We start from the raw sequence: 17,230 nt of genomic DNA on the forward strand, positions 1-17,230 counted from the left end.
ATGGAAACAAGAATACGTGGTTGGAGTAGAATATGATTAACAAATGTAAGCACAGTGAGCCAAATAATAAAGTATATCTCGATATTTGACACGAAATTCTATACCCAAAGAAACCCAACGAAAGACGATATATAGATAACACATCACTCAATAAGTCGTGTGATTTACTTTTTTGCCAAATATCAATTTCACTGATCATGATCATGATGTTGTTATTTACCTCAAAATAGGCTTCAGTTTCAGCAATTTCTTTTCCATTTGAGCTGAATTTCTTACAGGCAAGCATTTGTTTGAGATCAGCGAAAAGTTAGTTGTCACTGTGGACCAAATCTGGACTATACGGGGGATGAGGATGCAATTCGAAGTGTAATTCGTTCAATTTAACCATCATTGCAATCGACTTGTGAATCAGTGCATTGTCTTGGTGAAGCAGTGGTTTTTATTCGATATATGAGGCCGTTTTTTCTTGATTTTTCCATTCAAACAATACAAAAACTCTATGTAGTATTAGATATTGATTGTCTCTCCTTTTAGGAGTAGGTCGATGAACAATATTCCATGCGTATCCCAAAATACTGAAAGCATAACCTTCCCAACTGACTGTTCCTTTGGACGATTCGGACGTGGTTCATCGGCTGCAATCTACTCAGATGATGATCATTTTGTTTTAGGGGTGAACTGATGGATCCATTATCACACATGGACAAAAACAATCTGATATATTACGTGTAAACATGGCTAAACACTGCTCTGAATCATCAACGCGTTGTTGTTTTTAATAGACTGCACCCAATTCGAACAAACTTTCTCATGGTCAAATGTTCATGTATAATGGTAAATACACTGTCTTCTAATATCTCTACGGTCTCAGCTATATCACGCAATTTCAAATTACAATTAGATAAAACCAATTTGTGGACTTTTTTTATGTTTTCTGGACTAACCACATAAATTGGACGACAAGCACGTTCAACATCGTCGGTGTCTGCACGACCACGTTTAAATTCAGCAATCCAATAACAAATGATCCTTTTTGATGGATTAGGGTCCGAATAACACTTTTAAAGCCATCACACACGAAATTGCTTTGAATTTATTGTTGTGAGAATAACAAAAGTAGCTTCACTCAAATGGTTGTCACTTTTTTCTGACTAATCGAAATATCTTGAAATTTCAAAAATAGTCTTATGAAAGTTGGTACTTCGTAAATGTCATATGGATTTCAAAATGGCAGCGCCATCTGTGTATCAGTCACACGACTTATTGAGTTATGTAATACATCACCAGTCAATATTCTTCTTTCTACTTTCCCAAACACATATTTGAGATCCTTATGTAAGGATTGGGAGAACATACTTTATTTTCCTGTTATAACGAATATCTTCTATTATTTAGGATGGCATTTAACAACCACGTGAATCTAACTCGTCTTTTGATTCATGCTATTTGGTTTAGTATGTATTATCTCCATTAATACCTATGATACTACTTCCAATAAATTTAAGTGAGAACGCTGTAAAGCACTCGATTTTATAGAGGTATACTTCTGCTGATATGAGATTGTGTGGTACTCTAATCATTTCAAGTGACCTTACTAAAGTCATGTTGGAATGGGTATCGAAGTATAAGGGTCTCAAATTTACATAAATACCATTCCATGGTCCAAAATACTTCTAGGTTTTAAAAACAATGATGATCAGCAGCTGCAGAGTATGATGGCAGAGCTCAGCAAGTGAAAACCTTTGTGTAGATTCTAGAGGAAGAAATCCATAACTTATGGCGAATAGAAATGCGTTTAAAAGAACCGTTATTTTCAAACAGGAAGATGTGCAAGAAGAAGTACTCATCTCTACACACATTTAGTAGTATCATCGTAAGAATTTGGTACTTTAAATATTCAACGCAACTGATTTTATAATTAGTACATTCTCTACTTATTAATAATGTAAATTCAATTAATTGTTCAAGCATGCTTTTAATTGATGCAATTACCTTCCAACATTCATTACCCCTTTCTATTATTCATCGATACCCAGAATCAATCGCAATCAAAGGCAATGTACAATACAATTGATGGAAGGAGTGCGCTTTCATGCGAGGTAACTTGACATTTCAAGGAAGTTGTGCTTTATGTAAAGGTTAATGCATACAAAAGTACACCGTTACTGTTTACAGGATATTTTCAATGTTATTGTTTGACAAAACCATTATATTATACATGGCATGGGGGATTTTAACAGAAAAATTGTTCTGGGAAAACACAAAGTATATCTAATCAAATATATGTTTTATTTTTGTATATTTATAGTCCAGTTATAATCTAGAAAAAACTAGATTGGGAGGAGCTTCAAAAATGTATGAACTTTTTTTATTTGAAATTTTCATCCTTACTTTGAATTCCGAAGAAAATGTAATGGTTTATAGGAATGATATTATGCTTTGTAAATATTCATTCTAGTCATCTTGGTTATTATTTTACCAGTTGCTAGTAACTATTTTCTATTTTTGATAGTCTTCACTCTGTTTACTCTCTATCATACTTTCTGTATTGTTTGTCCTTATTAGGACTGTGTCGTCTTGCCCTGCAAGAAAAAGGGAAGTTGACAATCTTGAAGCTAAAACAACGAAAAAACTTCCAAAAACCGTACTAAAATACAATAAAAAGCTTATTTGATGGTCATAAATATCTCACTTGGAAGATCTTAGTCAAAACCAGAAGGCGATTCCCTATAGAAAATCGCTTGGTATCTCAGAAACGTTTTACGGTGTATAATTTACTTCAAATGAGTTATCTCTGAACCATAAAAAGAATTTGAAGGGTGGTCCAGCCATAATGTATATTATTGTCAAGTTTTTGCTCAACTTGTTAAATCATTTTACGTTAATGTGCTAAAAACTTCTCTCTGTTGGTGTTAGATTTGTTATTTTTAAGAGGTGGTTTGCTTTGTTCATAAAGTGACTTGAAGTTTTCAGTCTTTGATGTCATGTCATACACCTCTATCAAATCTTTGAATCAGCACTGCAAACGAACTGTTGCCAGTCCCATGGCATTATCATTTGTGTCTGACCAACCAGATTTTTGGTTCTCTCAATCACGGAATTAACTCCATAGACTTCCATATGGGTATGCCCTTTTAATAAATATTTCTGAGTAATTACTTTTGATGTAGGTTCTTAAAATCCACACGTAAGCTGACACTATGCACGATGCTATTTCACAACCACCACGAGCACCCACTGTTTCATCATATATTGTGCAGTGGCTTTTTCACTCATTTTGAAAACAATAACTTAGCTTTTATTTTACAAATATCAATCAAATCATAAATAATAGATTAAATAATCGATTATAATTATTAATATTTGAAATTATTTGTAAAACAAAACAGAAACACCATAAAACATGTAAACAATACCTCCTGCTACGTTCTGGACACATGTCAGTTCAGAGTGTTGCCTTTTTTCTCCGGGGGTAAACTTGCATCTCCTCCACAATCAGTATTTAATAGGGGTATACAGTCGTAACTCAAGTTACTTGAATTTCTCTCTATCATATCATGACAGATACACTAAATTCACATTGGCTAAGACGCCATTCATTGGTTTGACATGGAATGTATAATAAAAATTAAGGAGAAAAAAGAAGCTAATGGCTAAGACCTAGGAAACAGGATAATTATAATAAAGAAAAATAAGAAAAGAGGGCACCAAGATAATAAAGAAAAAGAGAATAAAATGGCTAAACGATAGCATCAACAACTTGGAAAATGACAATAAACATAATGTCAAATTATATCAACATATAAATAAACAAAATAGAAAACGAAATACAACAAATAAGGGGTTTTCCAATAAGGACTTGACAAATTTTTTATCAAAAAAAAAGGAAAACCATTTGAGATATTTAAAAAACTTTAATATCGGGTTGAAGTACATTCAAAACATTTATGCATGGCCACTACGGGCACGTTTGCAATGGTTGATTCGTTGACCCAATTTTCCTTGACTCGGCCACACATTTCGGCCGAAACGGCTGCTATTTCGGGTTCAATGTTGGCTTTGAGTTATTCCAACGTCATCGGCTTATTAGCATAGACCAATGACTTGACGTAGCCACGAAGAAAAAAAACTGGTGGGGTTAAATCGCACGAAAGAGTTGGCCAATCGAATGGTCCAATTCTTGAGATAACACGCTCAAACTTGTTCTTCAATAAATCGATTGTAACGTGTACTGTATGGCTGGTGGCACCGCCCTGTTGAAACCACATGCTCTACAAGTCCATATATTCCAATTCGGGCCAGAAATAATAGATAATGATGGCGCGATAACGATCACCATTCACAGTAACATCGCGACCACTATCGTCGACGAAAAAATATAGACCTATGACGCCGCCGGCATGCAAACTGCACCAAACAGTTATCTTTTGTGGATGAAGTGGTTTTTCATTAAGCACATGTGGATTTTCACCCGCCCAATACCGCATATTTTGTTTATTGACAAGCCCATTGACCCATAAATGAGCGTCATCACTGAAGATGATTTTGCGATGAATTTGATCATCTTGGCGCATCTTTTCCAGAGCCCAATCGGGAACGTACGTCGCTTCGAATGGTCCATCGGCTTTAATTCTTGAGTGGGCCTGATCTTGTATGGGTGTAAAGTAAAATCCTTACGCAAAATTCGCGATAAAGTGGTCTTGGCGATGCTCAACTCTCGGGAATTGGCTGATTTGGATCATTCGCTACCGACGTTTCAAAGGCAGCGATATTTTCGACACTTCGACCAACCCGTAGTCTTACTGGTACGGCAACATCACACAACGGATAAGTAGACCCAAACTTGTTACTGCCTGTCTACTAGGTGGAGAACTACGACCGAAAATCGGAGTTAACGCTCTTAGAGTAGCGGCCACGGACTCCGAATTTCTGTAGTAAATTTTTAAGATTTGTAGACGTTGTTCGTTCGTTTACTTCACCATGATGAAAAGGTTATGTCTAATGAATAAACTGACAGTGACAGTTTGATTTTAAGTGAAAAGGTGCGTTCACAAACTAAATTCAAAATTGTCAAGTCCCTATTGGTAAACTCTTTATTAATAAAACAGAATAGAGTCAGTATTTCAAAAAATTATTAACGGAACAAGACAGTGAATACGAAGAAGATGATATAAATGATAATGGTACAATACTAGAAAATGAAGAAAAACTGACGGAAGCAGAATGTGATGACATAATAGACAAATTGGAATAGAATAAAATAGGAGGAGACTACGAAATAGCGAATGAACTAATAAAATAATAAGAGAATGTAATATCTATGGAAGTATAATTAATAAATTAATATGGTGGTAGCTTATGCTGATGATTTGACTCTAATAGCATGAGACTCAAAGAGTCTAGACACATAAGAGAAAGTTGTAAGGGAGGCAGGAATAAGAGGATTGTAAATAATTCAGAAAAAGACAAAATATATGGAAATTGAAAGAAAGAAGGAATTTCGCAAACAGTAAACATAAATGACCTCATCTTCGAAGTAGTTGACACCTTTAAGTACTTAGGGACAATAATAAGCAATAAAAATGACACAGAAATCGAGACAAAACAAAGAATTCATGCGAGATATAGGGCATGTAATAAGTAAAAAAGCAAAATAATTAGCAGAGTAACCAAATTAAGAGTTTACAAGACTGCGATAAGAGCAGTAGTTACATACGCCGTTGAAAGAATGAGAAAAATAACAAGGCACAAGGAAAATCACAGAATGGAGACCGAGCGAGAAAATATTGCCTGGTAGACCAAAAAATAGATAGGGAGATCAGATTGTGCAAGATATGGAAAATCTGGGAGTACGTGACTGGAGCAAACAGATGTAGGAAAGAGAAAAATGAAGAACACTAGTCGAAGCTGCAAAAACATGTGATAAACTGTAATTAAATAGGGTTTCACCCACAAAAATACAGGGTGAAAAGAGCTCGGTAGAATGTATAGCCTTGTATATATGACGCCATTCATTAGTTGTGTAGATACGACAACTATCCACTCAAGAATGTACACCTCGATAATGCAGTTACAAAATCAAGAATTTTGTAGTTTACCTCTCAGGTACAGAGTTGTTTCGCAATTTTGGGCCCTAATTCAACGTCTTATATCTTCTCATGGAATCAACTTTTGTATTATTGAACCATCCTCGTATATTAAATATCTTGTCTGGAAACTAGAGTCAGAAATTGTATTTCATCTCCTTGTTAATTGGGTCTGTGTAAGTTACCAAAAAAAAATAAACAATCAATTCAGTATGTTGAATTGGAAGAAAAAAAATATATTTTATTCAAAATAGAAATCACCTTTATTATTCAGACATTGGTATAAACATTAGATTACTGAAATCGATGGGTAAAATATACATTTTCCTTTCATCAATATACAATTAAAATTCTTATTAAAAATATAAAAGTTGTCCTTCATCAAACGTAATTAATAAAAACCAAAGCAGATGTATATAAACAGCTGATTTACTATTTTTTTATGGTATCTCTACCGAAATAGAATATAGCTGTGGCTATCCAACCGTTTATCTCAATAGTTTGTTTACCGAAAATATGGAAAGAGTTATTTTTGAAAGAATGAATGTACTAAAAACATAAACATACTATAACGAAAAAACTAAAATTAAAACAATCTGATAAAACGTCGTCCTCCTCAACGACCTTCGACATAAGGTTATTTTTCCACTCTCCATTTAAGCATGGAGGAAGTTCTTAAATATTGGTTAAAGTTAGTTTCATTTACAGAGGCTTTTGATGGTGAACTTTCTGAAAATCTTAAGTATAAAACGAAATAAAGGAGTAGTTATAAGTCAAATTGCGCGATCTTTCAATGAGGAAAAATGGATGGATAGGTAATTTTAGGAAAGCTCAAACAGGAATCGAAAGGAAACAAAATAATTAGAAGCTGTTTAACACGTTCTTTGCTATCCGTTATTAAATCAACTGCGATAACTTTTGAACTAGTAGGATTTTTTTGGTGATTAAGGTACCTACACACTCAGTTTCACCTTCCAGAAAAGATTCCGCCATTTTGTTCTAGGGCCACTAAACTGGCCGCTGGTCTACGAATAATCATAGACACTTTGGCAGACCGACGCGTCGCGACGGCCATTATAGTGGTCTCAAGAAAATTAAACTAAATTGATATGAATAATTATTTATTGAAGTGAATTTCATACATAATCCAGGTTGGTTTTCATATTGCAGGCAGTAATACTTTGACCTCTTTCTTATATTTCTTTCAGAGCACCACCTGCATCTTTTCATAGAATTCATTTCTCCAATGTTCTCAGCCGGATAGTGGTGTGACTGGAAATCTGTGGCTTTGAAATTTCTTTTGGTTTGAGCAGTTCGTTCAAGAGTTTTAACGAAACTTCTTTTGTAAAGGAAACAGGGATTTCAAATGCAAATATCTATTAAATGAAAAATCACTTGATCGGCCCTGTCAACTCCCGGCATATGAGCATTATAATCTAGAACGCTCTGTGGTTTTAGTTTTTCGTGGTCTATTCTTGTTGTAATTTTAACCAACTGATGTTTATGACAATTGCTTATTATTCTGACGTCCCTCTTATCTTTCCATTTGGTTACAACAATTTTTCCTTTGCGTTTCCGGATAGCTTCCTCTCTTTTTAGCTTCTTATTGAGTATTTTTAGGATTTCCTCTAGTGTTAGCCAACCATTCCAGTATTTTGAGACAGCAAAAAATCGGTAAGTGAGACACTGGTGTAAAAGTTGTCTACATACAGTATGTGACCTTCAAGGTAGCACATTTAAGCATGAAGGAAATTCTTAAAGATTGATTAAAGTTCGTTTCATTTACAGAGGCTTTGGATGGTGACCTTTCTGAAAATCTTGAGTATAAAACGAATAAGTGAGTAGTTACAGTCTAATTGCACGATCTTCCAATGAGGAAAAACGTGGATAGATAAGATAAGAAATTAGGTAATTTTAGGAAAGCTGAAACAGGAACCAATAGGAAACAAAAATAATTAGAAGCTGGTTAAAGTGGTACGTGCACATATATAGGAGAACACAAAAAAGCGTGAAAAGAAAGTGACAGAAGCAAAAGGATACAATAAAAGAAAAACTTGGCTAACACTATTAGCACAAGAAGAAGGGAAAACAATACAACAGATGAATGAAGTAGTAAAGGCTAGGAAAGAATTACTGTTTTCCCTTGTCTTCCTTCTTTTTGTATTAATAGTTTTAGCCAAGGTTTTCTTTTATTGTATCTTTTTGCTTCTGTGACTTTTCTTTTCACGCTTTATGGTGTTCTTCTATTTATGTGCACGTACCACTTTAAACAGCTTTTAATTATTCAGTTTCCTTTTGATTCCTGTTTGAGCTTTCCTAAAATTACCTCATTTCTAATACCATCCATCCACGTTTAACCTCATTGAAAGATCGATCAATTAGACTTATAACTACTCACTTATTTCGTTTTATACTTAAGATTTTCAGAAAGTTCACCACATCAAATGTTTATAAAAGATCAAAGCTTCATATTTTGATACAATTACTGCAGTGAAAGCTGTACAATTAAATATTCATATGTTAGCCTCAACTTTTACTCTTTCACCACTTCTGCTCCAAAATCTCTTGCTATTCAAAATTACATCGAGATCAATAAATTCGATACGATATTCAAGACGTGACCACTCTATTTTCTTGTTAATTGGGAACTATATTGCTAGTAGCTTTCATCTACATCAACGTCAATCATCAATTCTACTTTGAAAGCTTCTTCCACGACTCATCTGCGAAGGCTACAATTTGAATTGAAGCATTCGCTAATGTTTAGAAGCACCCTGCTCTGTATGTCATTGATAGCAAATGTAGTCAGACTGCATCTTAATTCGATATCTAGTACCTAGGAGTTTTTCCAATTGAGTTAATAACCTTTCTCGTCAAATAGTGTATCATAGATCCACATCAAGTCTAAAGCTAGTCTAACTTCAAGCAATTCAGCTAGTATATTGTCTAGACTTATCCATGTTTTTCCATAAGTTAAAATGATCCTTGTTGTGTCTTTATGCTTATTGTTTTTTCCTATTTCTTCTTCAATGATATATTTCATTTTTTTCCTTCTTTATAATATAAATGATCGAAATTTGTGTTAGAAACATGGAGAATGTAACTAAAATTATCGTCATTCCTTTATTCCTTATTTCTTTATACTACGTTAAATAGAGAAAAACTCGGTTGCTCAGTCATATCCAAACAAAATAGTGAAAGCAAACTGGAAGACTGAAAATTCAGCATGCCTCTGAAAATGTGAGGGTGGGACGAGAGCGTAAATTTAGACTACGATTAACTCGCTACAGTTACTGAAATATTTAATGAAAATTCGCATTATTCCTGGTCGTTTCATTTAGAAATGTTAACATGACAAACGCTTAGTCGCGATATATTAATAGACGTATCGCATTTCACCACTTTCGGATGTGACAGTTGACAGTTAGTGCTTTTAGTGTATTTTGATTTCCAGCTTGTGGTGTTTTGATTTTTAAGTGAGGTTATAGACCTGTGCGCGGTAACGTCGATAAAGGTGTCGGTAAATCCTCCCAAATTTAAAAAAAAATTGACTTTACGAGGTTTGTTCAATTATTGTCAATCGTATTGTCATATTTTCATCTACTTTTTAATGACGTCTTTTGAAGAAGAGTTTCCACTAGTTCTATATCTTCGAAGTGATGTCGTTTGAGTGACATTTTTAATTTGGGAGGCATCCAAAGTCGCAGAAAGCTACATGGAGACTATACGGAGGTTGGAAATGATATAAGACTTGGCACTTCGTTGTATATTGCAATCCCAAAGCTATTAGTCTTAGCTTCATAATGAGTGATCTATATTGTTATTGAGAAAGAAGTGTTCCTTGACCTTGCTCGAAACTATTCCATTCTTCAGTGAGCGCCGTTTTGACGATGAAGTTTTCGCTGATGAAACTGGTGTGGGGAATGACGTAATCCCCATAGTTTCTTCGATGTATCGATTCGCCGTTAATCCGCTCTACCACCGGTACCAATAAAAACCATCAAGGAACCTCTTCCAAAAACCTCGTTTGCTTCTCTTCTGTCGCTACCATAGAGAGACCCATTGTTCGTCAGTCCAATTAACGGGTTTTCTGGCAAATCGTAGATTCGCAGGGCTGCGATTAATTTGGGACAAGTAGCTGGCCTTTATAGCTCAAGATTCGCTTCCTTAATTCTTCTATCCAGCTACTCATGATCTCTCTTCGCATTTCTCTGAGCTCTTGTTGGACTTGAACACCACTAAGGGCCCGATTTCTTAGCGATGTGCTTACCAGTCTTTTGGTAACGACGAAGAAGTAAACGAAGAGATGGATAACTGATAGTGTTGGGTTAGGTATATAACCTTTTATACGGGTCTGGATGGTAAAACATATTTTTGGACTATAAGAACAAAAGACATTGCAATATTTCATGTCACTTCGAAGCTAATATCTTCAGCTTCAATATTCAAAATACAATTTCTTGGTCAGCTTTTTTATCTGACTTGCGATTGCAGGGGTGTCGTCTGAGTGTGAAAAATTTGGGAGGAATTGTGTCACCTTGTCGGATGCCCTTTCCGATTCTCAACCGATCTGATTCTGCTTGTATTTTGACATTTGCTGTTGCCTGCTGATATATAGAAATATAGAGGAGGTATATACGGCAATTTGCGATAGTTTCAAATATTTCATGGTGGTTTATGGAGTCTATACCTTTTCATATTTGACGAATACTGATAATATGGGCTTTTTGTATTATATAATGTGGTTTATTGATGATTTTATAATGGTCATTTGTTCCATATTCAACTCGGAAGGTTGTTCTCTAAACTGCAATAGGTTTAGTTTGTTAGTCGTGGAGTAATAATTCTGGTGAATGCTTCAAATAAGTTTGTCAACAGGCTTGTCGGTCTAAACTTGTGGTGTTGCTTCTTCCTCTAAAATGGGATAATCTTCAATATACTTAAAGTATTCTTAAAGAATACTGCACTCACACTGACTTGTTTTTTGACGTTATGTCGTTATATATTTAATTGGAGACAAATTTCAAAATAATAAATTAACCACATGTTTTTCTATAATCGCATTTTTTCAAATGCTATTTTCATCAAAGTGTTGCTATTATTAATTTGTCCAACGCTTTGAAGTGAGTACGTTGCTTGAAATGAAAAAAAAATTAATGGATATAATTTGATAGGATTTACCACATTCTCGAGTCGGAACGTTAAATTTTATTTGGAACAGCTGTCGAAATATGAAATTTAGTATTTGTGCCGCATTTCTTCAAAACCGGACAGTAGACTTTCAACGTAGATAATACGATATCTTAAATAAGTTAATTGCACTTGAGGTAGGTTAGTTAGAGTATCATTATATATATCATCTAATAATTTAATTCACCGTCTACGGCTAGATATCTACTACTACTAATGGTTCGCAGTTGAAGTGAAGATGTCGTCAGAAGACGTCTATAGGAGTAGCAGCGCCGGCTGACTTTATCTTCATTTCGGACTAGAGATTCCGAACGAGAGGTCGTTACGCCATTCTGAAGAGACGCAACAACGTCGAAACTAGTCGGTAGTTACGACCCTCTCCTTGTAATTGCGAGCCATTAGGGATGCCAATTTTTGTCGATGACATCACATTCTTCGGAGAAGATGTAATTCAGTATTCTTCATGGTATTAGCCAGGAAACTAGTTGTTTTCTCCTTTGAGGAATGGCAAGCTAACATTTCGAATCCCCCCATTTTGATAAAGATTCAAATATGTCGAAACGTCAATTTTTATTTATCTTCAAAAAATATATTAAAAAAACTAATAGAACAGAATAGACTCATAATAAAAAACATATGTTTGATATGCATAAGCATATCAAAAGATCTAAGAAATAAGATATTGAAGATTGTAGCCTAAGGCAGCATATTTCAATGGGCAACAATAAGAAAATATATTGTTCAAAAGGGGAATATGTTTTTAACAAAAAAAAAAGTAATTTGTTGAACATTTTGTAAAAGATGCTATAAATTGAACAATTGAACAGCCATTTGCCAAGAAAAAACAAAGATCTTACGCGAAACGTTAAGTATTCAATTATAAAGTTGACATTCCATTGACAGAAAATGTAATTTGAATAATTAAGAAATGAAGTATCAAATTTTAGAGGGGAATAGAGGCGACGAAAGATAAACATTACAATTACTTCAGAAATTTAGAGATGAGTGCGTCTACAAGACTCAAGTGTATGGTTAGGTCTTAGGTCAGTAAAAGTTCTGGTGCTGGATCGGCGATTGTAGCGATAGGCTCCAGTCCACGATTAGTTTTTCACACCCCCATTCCGTAGCGTTGACTGCATACTCCATTAACATTTGCACCTGTAGGTACGTCCTGTAGATATGTTGTTCTGCTGTTGCCGATGTAGGTGGAAGTGTCTCAAAATTGAATATGTTCCTAGTAATTAATTTTGTGAAGTTCTTGAATCTTGGGTCGTCGAGTGTACATTTTCATCGCTTCCAAATAATGCGATTAAAAAACATTTTCCAGCTTCAGCCAAGCAATGTTTGTGAATGTTTGCCTCGCAGAACAAGCTCAGAGCTTTATTCAAATTGTTGTTTTTTTTTGAGAGTCTCGATGAATTTCAATTTTCCTACGTTGAATATTGAAGACGTAGTATCGCAACCGCTGAAGGCATATAAGAACAAAATATGTTTTGCTATTGACTCTTCATATTTAAAAATTTGCCGGTGAGTATAATTGTTCCGGAGTCCGTCCTGTGCCGGGCTTCCTGAAGAAAACGTTTTTCAAATGATACCCTAACTTTATCACAATTTCTCGTGTAAAATTGAAAATAAACGTGTTATTCAAGAGACAAAAAATAACCCTTTAAATCAAGATGATGGATGCAGCAACAAGTCTGGTACTTCTACTTTTTGAATTTAAACTACCAGTTACCCCCTTCCAACGAATTCCAAAGGAAATTTGCTGCTTAGAATTTTCGTGACTAATCCGATTGGGCTATGAATGGTTTTCCGCTTTTGAAAAGGCCGAGATGTAATGATAAACTTGCCACATGCGCGGTGCCACAAAATAAATAATACCGATGAGAACTTTAACGCTGTAGAAATACTCATTTTGGGCATCAGCGTAGGTAGTTATGAACAATAATTCAGTTACCGCGAAATTTCGGCCTATTTAGAGCAGAAATCACAAACAAATGGAGAAAATTTGTTACACCGAGGTTTACCCAAATCAAGACAAGACTTAGGTCTATAGAATGGAGGAAGTAAGACAAATGCACATCAGTTACACTGTCAACGGAGAGGTGTTGTGTACCATGTTTTGGAACATGAAAGGAGTAATTGCAGTTAATTTTCTTACTTAGCAATGAACTGTGATAGCGCAGTATTATGATAATCTTCTAAAAAACAAGGTAAAACAATATTCCAATCCGTAGTGCGTTGTTTCCACAAGACAACGCCAGACCACAAACAGCTCATCTTATGTTGAGAATTTATCAAATTGAAAGCTGACCCGACCTATCCCAACCTTGACCCTATCCTCACCTCACACTATTTTGTTTCATAGATAGTCAAAGTTGGTAACCATGTTCATGTTAATTTTTAATTCAATTTAGTTGGCAGAGATGAAATGGCGACAGGCAAACGTGCTCCAATTTGTAATCTCAAGAATTGTTGAGTATTGAGCAACAATCCGACGATTGTTTAGCAAGAGTTTTGTTAATCAAAACAAGTATTGTTAAACGATTCAAAAGGTACCTTTTGAAACTCTGTTCAATAGACTGAACATTTTGTCAATTTTGGACTTCATTTCTCAACAAAGAACCCAAACCCACTGAAAGTAACAACAGGTAATGAGCCCAGGGCAGCTGTGGAAGGGTTTCCTTGGAAGTCAGAACAGGAAAGCAACCTGAAAGTTGAGAAAAGCAGTCCAGAGTGTTAGAACCGGCACGATCAACATAACCTACAAATCATCGACACCGGAGCAGTTATCACACTGCGAGACAACGTTGAGCAACATACACGCAAGTCGCTTTAAGTCAGAAAATCGCCAAGAAAGATTGTAAATTCATTTTGTTTATTTAAAAATTGTCAGAAGTCAATTGAATTGTAAAATTTACTGCAAAATGGATACTGTAAAGTCTCAAATGGAAAGGTTAAGTCAAGAGAATTAGGGAAATGTCAATTTTATTTCATGGCGATTTAAATTGAACCTAACAGTTAAGAATAAGGACTTGCACGAAATTGTAACAGGGGCAAAGCCCAGACCATTAGGTGCTGTGTCAAAAGGAAGCGTTTCAGCTTGGATAAAGAAAGATGTCGAAGCTCAAACGTTGATAGGTTTAAATGTAAACAGTAAATTTGTGAGCAAAATTTCAGCCAAAGACATAATAGATAAATTACTTTATAAGATACAAAGACTGCTATTAATCAAAACAAGTAAAGTCAAACGATTCGAAAGGTACCTTTTGAGACTCTGTTCAATAAACTGAACATTTTGTCAACTTTGGATTTCATCATTTCTCAACAAAGAACCCAAATCCACTGAAAATGACAACATCTTACAATGGAAACGTTGAAAGAATTAAGCTGGAAAACACTTGTACACCCTCTTTATAGTCCCGATTTGTCGCCATGCGAATATTATTTTTTCGGTAATGCAATTCGAAAGTAATCCTTCGTGCAAAAATGGTTTCGTGGCCGCCGAGAGATTTTTACGAAAAAGGCATAATACAATTTTTTATAGCAAAATTTCAGTTTACATTCTAGCCACTCTGGTAATATCTTTGTATGTACAATATTTATATAATAACGTTTAGAAATATAATTTCAGAAATTGATTGAAGAATTGTATGTATTCGTCAGCCTTGGTCCTAAAATTTATTTTGTGATTTCTTCATACCCTATACTTTAAAATTAAAAAAAATACCCACATCATTTAAAAATATTGCTATTGTCTTAGTTATGACTTGAGTTATTATATTAAAAAAAATTATTCAATAGTTATATAATTTTTAAAAATAATGAATTAGACGAAAACCTAGAGATCACATCGGTAAGTGTTATTTTTACGTAGTTAATTCCTCTAGAAGACGTGAAGGCATAAATGCAAAACCCATCGAATATCCAGATCTTCGGCTCCAATTTCTCATAGCCCACAACTTCCAGTACCTCATTTTTTTACGAAATCGTCTCTTTCGAGCTCAACTCAGAGTTCAAATAAGATATTGAAGATTCTTTAATGACTTAATAAGAATTTGTTTAAGTTTAACGCTGAGCTATAGAACTCCCTTTTGAAGTGATAGAATTTGCTCATTGATGTCAAAATAACCATCAACGAAGTCGGCGTACGTTCTACGTTCTTTACCAATGAAGATGAGATGAATTAATTTTAATGACATAAAAGTTTTGTTCAAAGTAATTAGGATGCATCTGTTCTCAATGAGAGGTGTTTATTTACTGACATCTGAACGAAAATCTGGAAAACAGTTTTGCCTTTTAGCTTTGGTCTTGGTCGTGATCTTGGTATTGTATAGTTTGATCTTGGTTTTGTTGCAAGAGTCTTACAGGTCTTGCATTTTATGGTGAAATTAGTTTCTGATTTATAATTGAAAATCATAGGTATTAATCATTTTCCAAAAAATTAAGTTCAAGTTAACTATATCGCTGTAAATCTGTAATAAAGGTTTCCTTGATATGATGATATCGAATATTCAGAAAGTTCTGTTTGAAAGTTCATCCATTTGTTAAAAAATTAAATTTTCTTTTTGTATTTTTGTCCCAAAATACATACACTACGTCACAAAAGAATAACCTTGTATTTACCATATTTATTTACCTATTCAAATATTTTTAAGGTGATAGCAGAAAACCCTGTTATCGACATTACTAGATACTTAAAAAAAAAGCAACGCAACAATTATGAATTTTTTTTATAATTATATTATATATACAAATAATAAAATTATCTCTTAACTACCTCCCATCAATCAACCGTCAACCCTTTATTTTGAATGGGTTTACAACAAGATCCACGTTTTAGCATGCTACACTTATTTTATTAGTATGATATGATTTTATGAGGTAAATAAACATTATTGAATTGGTGAAAAAAAAAACAAAACTGCAAGAGTCTTACAGGCTTTGGTCTTGCATAAGTCTTGACCAACTTGGTCTTAGTCTTGGTCTTGATTTTGCATTGCAAGTATTCAGCTTGTCTTGGTCTTACATTCTTTACAAGGCAAGACCAAAACCAGTCTTCCTCATCACTAAAGCAAAGGGGTTATTTATAACTTTAGTTCTTCAATACGATATGTAGATAATCTATATTTATAATGATTTTTTTTTTCGTCATATCATAGGCATTCCAAACTCCAAAAACTTACCTGTGCCTTTCCGCCTTAGATATAAAAATTGCTTGAGCGATCTATAAATGCAGAATAATGCTATATAATACTGTGTGCTTCAGATTATACATTTTTTTAATAAGAATTTCGTATTTTAATTTATTTAAAACCAATTTTTATTGAGAAGTTTCATGAGTACGATACTGAATTAATGTATTTATTTCATCTATATAGTTCACTATTGTCGTGGGCGTAGTTTTGTAGCAACAAATATAATTAGAGAAAGAATTAATAAATTTTATTATTGAATCCGTGAAGAATATAGCACATCGTGAAATCGTTACGACATTTGGTTCGCAATTATTTAGTTTTTGAACGTTGGAATACGTTTCAACATATCAATTCGGTTATTCAAAGTGTCTATAAAATCTGATTCTAGGACAAATTTGACCCACAACGTTAAAGTTTTGATATATATATATATATATATATATATATATATATATATATATATATATATATATATATATATATATAATTTTGATTTTAGGTCTACTCTGTTTTAAAATTAGATTTTTTAATTATTTTTCAAAAGTAAGATAAAAGTCTTTATCAAAATATGATATTGAAACTGACAATTTGCGTATTTATATTGATCAGTAGATCACCTTCATTATGAATATCAAAATAAGAATAAAGTCAAAGTAAATATTTAAATTATTCAGGTCTTGTTTACCATTTATAGCTTATTCGTTTTTTCCTCTTTTCGTGTATTAGATTCCTTTCAAACAATTTTTAAATCTTTAC

General features: G+C 33.9%; 1 protein-coding gene across 1 annotated transcript in view; it reads left to right on the forward strand.

The window, feature by feature from the left end:
• Window positions 1–11,307: 11,307 nt before the first annotated feature.
• Window positions 11,308–17,230, forward strand: part of LOC130445363 (zinc finger homeobox protein 4) — a 282,274-nt gene continuing 276,351 nt past the window's right edge. Inside the window, exon 1 of the mRNA XM_056780950.1 lies at window positions 11,308–11,413. The gene's annotated coding sequence lies outside the window, so the exon portion shown is untranslated. The remainder of the gene's footprint in view (window positions 11,414–17,230) is intronic.

The sequence above is a fragment of the Diorhabda sublineata genome, chromosome 6 (assembly GCF_026230105.1).
Source record: "Diorhabda sublineata isolate icDioSubl1.1 chromosome 6, icDioSubl1.1, whole genome shotgun sequence".
Lineage (NCBI taxonomy): Eukaryota > Metazoa > Arthropoda > Insecta > Coleoptera > Chrysomelidae > Diorhabda > Diorhabda sublineata.